The sequence below is a fragment of the Mesoplodon densirostris genome, chromosome 11 (assembly GCF_025265405.1).
Source record: "Mesoplodon densirostris isolate mMesDen1 chromosome 11, mMesDen1 primary haplotype, whole genome shotgun sequence".
NCBI lineage: Eukaryota > Metazoa > Chordata > Mammalia > Artiodactyla > Ziphiidae > Mesoplodon > Mesoplodon densirostris.
In genome coordinates, this window is record NC_082671.1 from 88,266,685 (window position 1) to 88,272,418 (window position 5,734).

General features: G+C 42.3%; 1 non-coding gene across 1 annotated transcript; it reads right to left on the reverse strand.

Moving 5' to 3' along the window:
• Window positions 1-2,306: 2,306 nt before the first annotated feature.
• Window positions 2,307-2,413, reverse strand: LOC132499705 (U6 spliceosomal RNA). The gene has a single exon (XR_009533932.1). It is a non-coding gene; the product is annotated as a U6 spliceosomal RNA (small nuclear RNA).
• Window positions 2,414-5,734: the final 3,321 nt, after the last annotated feature.

Genomic DNA, 5,734 nt, shown 5'->3' on the forward strand with positions numbered 1-5,734 from the left:
CTGCTCCTTCCCCTGGGTCCTGATGCACACACTACTTTGTGTGTGCCCTCCAAGAGTGGAGTCTCTGTTTCCCTCAGTCCTGTCGAAGTCCTGCAATCAAATCCCACTAGCCTTGAAAGTCTGATTCTCTAGGAATTCCTTCTCCTATTGCCGGACCATCAGGTTTGGAAGCCTGACGTGGGGCTCAGAACCTTCACTCCAGTGGGTGGACTTCTGTGGTATAAGTGTTCTGCACTTTGTGAGTCACCCACCCACCAGTTATGGGAATTGATTTTATTGTGATTGTGCCCATCCTACCATCTCATTGTGGCTTCTTCTTTGTCTTGGATGTGGGGTATCTTTTTTGGTGATTTCCAGTGTCTTCCTGTCGATGATTATTCCTCAGTTGGTTGTGATTCTGGTGCTCTCGCAAGAGGGAGTGAACACACATCCTTCCAGTCTGCCGTCTTGAACCAATCTCCTCTATTTTTAGTTTTTATTTTTTTAACATCTTTATTGGAGTATAATTGCTTTACAGTGGTGTGTTAGTTTCTGCTGTATAATAAAGTGAATCAGCTATATGTATACATATATCCCCATATCTCCTCCCTCTTGCGTCTCCCTCCCACCCTCCCTATCCCACCCCTCTAGGTCTTCACAAAGCACTGAGCTGATCTCCCTGTGCTATGTGGCTGCTTCCCACTAGCTAGCTATTTTACATTTGGTAGTGTATATATGTCCATGCCACTCTCACGTCATCCCAGTTTACCCTCCCTCTCGCAGTGTCCTCAAGTCCATTCTCTACCTCTGCATCTTGTTTTTTGTTTTTTGTTTGTAGTACACGGGCCTCTCACTGTTGTGGAGCACAGGCTCCGGACACGCAGGCTCAGCGGCCATGGCTCACAGGCCCAGCCGCTCCGCGGCATGTAGGATCCTCCCGGACCGGGGCACGAACCCATGTCCCCTGCATCGGCAGGCGGACTCTCAACCACTGTGCCACCAGGGAAGCCCATCTGCCTCTGCATCTTTATTCCTGTCCTGCTGCTAGGTTCTTCAGACCTTTTTTTTTTTTTTTTTTGAATTCCATACATATGTGTTAGCATATGGTATTTGTTTTTCTCTTTCTGACTTACTTCACTCTGTATGACAGACTCTAGGTCCATCCACCTCACTACAAATAACTCAACTTCGTTTCTTTTTATGGCTGAGTAATATTCCATTGTATATATGTGCCACATCTTCTTTATCCATCCGTCGATGGACACTTAGGCTGTTTCCATGTCCTGACTGTTGTAAATAGAGCTGCAGTGAACATTGTGGTACATGACTCTTTTTGAATTATGGTTTTGTCAGGGTGTATGCCTGGTAGTGGGATTGGTGGGTCGTATGATAGTTCTATGTTTAGTTTTTTAAGGAACCTCCATACTGTTCTCCATAGTGGCTGTATCAATTTACATTCCCACCAACAGTGCAAGAGGGTTGGTTCCCTTTTCTCCACACCCTCTCCAGCATTTATTGTTTGTAGATTTTTTTTTTTTTTTTTTTTTTTTTTTTGCGGTATGCGGGCCTCTCACTGTTGTGGCCTCCCCCGTCGCGGAGCACAGGCTCCGGACGCGCAGGCTCCGGACGCGCAGGCTCAGCGGCCATGGCTCACGGGCCCAGCCGCTCCGCGGCATATGGGATCCTCCCAGACCGGGGCACGAACCCGTATCCCCTGCATCGGCAGGCGGACTCTCAACCACTTGCGCCACCAGGGAGGCCCTGTTTGTAGATTTTTTGATGATGGCCATTCTGACTGGTGTGAGGTGGTACCTCATTGTAGTTTTGATTTATATTTCTCTGATTATTAGTGATGTTGAGCATCCTTTCATGTGTTTGTTCGCAATCTGTATATCTTCTTTGGAGAAATGTCTATTTAGGTGTTCTACCCATTTTTGGATTGGTTTTTTTTTTTTTTTTTTTGATATTGAGCTGCATGAGCTGCTTGTCAATTTTGGAGATGAATCCTTTGTCAGTTGCTTCATTAGCAAATATTTTCTCCCATTCTGAGGGTTGTCTTTTCATCTTGTTTGTGTTTTACTTTGCTGTGCAGAAGCTTCTAAGTTTCATTAGGTCCCATTTGTTTATTTTTGTTTTTATTTCCATTTCTCTAGGAGGTGGGTCAAAAAGGATCTTGCTGTGATTTATGTCATAGAGTGTTCTGCCTATGTTTTCCTCTAAGAGTTTTATAGTGTCTGGCCTTACATTTAGGTCTTTAATCCACTTTGAGTTTATTTTTTGTGTATGGTGATAGGGAGTGTTCTAATTGCATTCTTTTACATGTAGCTAAAAATATGGAACGCTTCACGAATTTGTGTGTCATCCTTGTCCAGGGGCCATGCTAATCTTCTCTCTGTGGTTCCAGTTTTAGGGTATGTGCTGGCAAAGTGATCATTGGACTGTTTTTTTTAAATATGTGCATATGTAACTTTGATATCATTTAATGATTTCATGCAATCTTGTATTTTATGCATTCCTGTAAACCACCTTAGATCCTTTCTGAGAAGAAGATGGAATATAAACAACTATGCAAAACCAAAAACCTTCTCCAGGGAGAACAAGTAACCTATGATTGTGGCTAAAATAGGAAACAATGGTTTATTCAGGAAAAATGTGTCAAGTATGGTAACATAGAGAGGAAATGAGATATTCATACCAGTGATGACCTTATATTGATGACCTTATATATGCGGGATGAGAAGAGGAAATCTGGGAATAAGAAGACAGATGGAGAAGCTATATGAAGTTGTGGGAGTATAATATGCTTGAGAGAAGTCCATCTCACCAGGAGGGGAACTTTTCTCAGAGACTTTTCCCCTTGTAATTTATTTGCCAGAGATGAAAGACTGATGTGTTCTGCAAGAGGCAGAAACAATGAAGTTTGGGAAAACAAACCACAGGACAGGAATGGACTTTAAATTCATTTAGAGCAGTAGTTTTCAAACTTTATTGTAGCTGTTGAAGTTTTTTTCTTTTTCCTCCAAGTAATCTTACTCTGAACTCTGATGTAGTAAAACAGAAGCAAGCAGAACTTCTGAAGTTGAAGCAGAGAGATGGAAGGTCTGTGGCCAGCCTGGTCCCATGAACCTCCATCTTGCCTTCAAGATGCTCAGAGCTCTGAGGAACATAAGCAGAAAGTAAACTAGGTGGCAGCTCACAAACATCCCTCATCTTACTGAAGCTTGGGGAGACACTTATGGTCACATATAAGGTCAATGGCAGAGCCCAGTCTTGACCTCAGTGTTCTTGACTCTGAGTCCAGTGCTCCTTCCTGTGTACATTAGTGCTGCCTGACACAGCTGGAGGGGCAGTCAGCTCCAGTAGACTCTAAAGTCTGCGAAGACTGGAATTAGGTTTACTTCGCTGTTGTAGAATGCTTGGCCTGCAGTAGGCCCTCAAGAAATATTTGTTGAATAAATGAAATAGGTGACATATACAATGTCTTAAGTTGATTTACTCCTTGATGCTTTTAGGGAGTGAAATGGAGCTGAAAGATGTGAGTCTCTTCTTCAGGAAGAGAGGTTAGTTCCTGGAAGATAAATCGTTTACTATTTTCATCTCCATAAGCCTAACATGATCCTTTCGCTATTCCTTTCCAGTTTAGTACTCCTCAGCCAGAGTGTCTTCGCTTGTTTAGATTTAAGATCTTTTTGGTCTTCCTGTCTTTGAATAGCCCAGAATGCAGGCCATTTTTAAAACCAGCTCGTTTATAAGCTTTTGTTCTATGGGGATTGACTTTAGTTATGGAGATAGATAGATCTCGTTTCACAGATCTGGAAGTTGATTTGAAGGCATCCCCACAGTAGCATCTCAGAAGAATCTTTATTCAGTTTAAGCCAAGCCCTCTTCAGCTTTTATTTTGCAACAAAACAGAAGTGGCACCTGGGCATAACTCAACTGTGATCACTCACTGTAACTGCCTTTTAATGGCTTATCTTGAGAAGGGGACTTGTGCACAAAATCTGTGTGTTGGTGTCAGAGTTTCCATTTAGCTCAGGTAAAGATGGAAGCTAATGGCAATTTATTTGGTGACTTCCACCTGTGTCTTAATAGGTGCCTCACCCTCTCAGGTGTCCTGGGCAATTGACCATAAGAATGAACATCAGGAGAAATGCACTGAGAGGAGAAAGGAAGGGGTGAGCAGCTATCAGCTTTTCAGATATCAGAGTTACAGGCGTTAGCTTAGCTTGGCTGCCAGCACATTCTCTAGGGCCCTGCAGTGTCCATGTTCACTTTGTTTTTCTTTGGAAGAATTAGCAAAGGTATTGGTTGACCTACTGGCTGCATCCTGTGGCTGAAACAGCCTGTTTAGGTCAGAGTAAAATGGTTAGTTATTCCTCCACCCTATTAGTTATTCCACTGCCCTGAAGTTACCTTTCCAAAGAAGCAGCCTCAAAGATCATTTTATCTGCAGTGCTAAGGGGTGGACCAGAGAAGGCACTGCCAAGATTTGGAGTGGCTGGGGATTACGGGCTAGTTTTTATGCAGGCAAATGGATCAGAGGGACTTTTAAAAAGTTGGTGTCAGGACTTTTTCTCTGTTTTTTTCTTTCTTCTGACAATAAGGAATGAAGCGTGTTAAGACTCATTTTCAATTATGCAACAAGTCCCCATTCATTAGAAACGCAAGGCAGTGATCCCAGCTGTATTTCAGTGGCTTTGAAAATGCAGCTCCCTATCTGACCCAAGGTAGAGCAGTTTCAGTGCGCAGCATCCATGCTGCTAGATCAGGTATCCTGGGAGCAATTAAATGTTTGCATATTCAGGAAAGAAAGCTAAATCTTTCCCACTTGAATTTAGAGTGCTCAGGGCTTGTCATTTGTTTCTGGGATATGGACAAATGGGAAATACAAGAGTTCCAATCTCATCCTGTGTTACAAGGGAAGGGAAGTGTCATGTAGCCAGGTGGGTAGGACCCTTGGATGGGTCCTCACAGTGATTGCTCCATATACTAAGACTGTGGTTTTGGGAATTCATGTTCTTATGGCTAGGAACGTTCAGGGAGTCACTGTAAATCTAGAGTTTCAGATACTGGGGAGGATAACAGTAGATAATAGTAGAATCCGCTTATATTCCGTAGTCTTAAACTGCCATCGAGTATCAGATATACCCTGATTTAATAACATCTTTTTTTGGAGGGAGTTGGGGGCTGGAGAGAAGAAACAGAAACATACATGTTGATTAAAAAATATACTTCAATTTCAGAAACATCAAAATGTGAAAAATTGCATTTTAGCCTTGAGAAAATAAGTGTATTATGAAATCATGGGGAAATAATGTTATATTGGAACTGCATAATTAGACGCTAGATGAACTGTCTCTTTCTCTTCCAAGTGCCCAATGAATCTTTGATGGTTAAGGTGAGCTTAAAGGTTTTGTTGCTTCTTGAAGGATTGGAAAATTGGAATGAATAAATATAATCACAGCAATAATAATGACTACCACATGGAATAATGACTGTGTGCAAGACAGCCAGATGCTTTGTCTATACTGTTTCCCATTTTTTCTGTAATCTGGGGACATGGTTATTATTCACCCTATTTTACAGGTGAGAAAACTAAGGCTCAGGAAGTTTACATGACTTGGCAAAAGGTCACAGAACTGCTAGAGGGTTAGGATGTGATTGGAAATGTGCTCTGCTTGGTGTCCCCAAAGCCAAGTTTCTAGGGTACTCTTTGTGACTTTGGAGAGGAGAGCATGGTTCTTTTTTTTTTTTA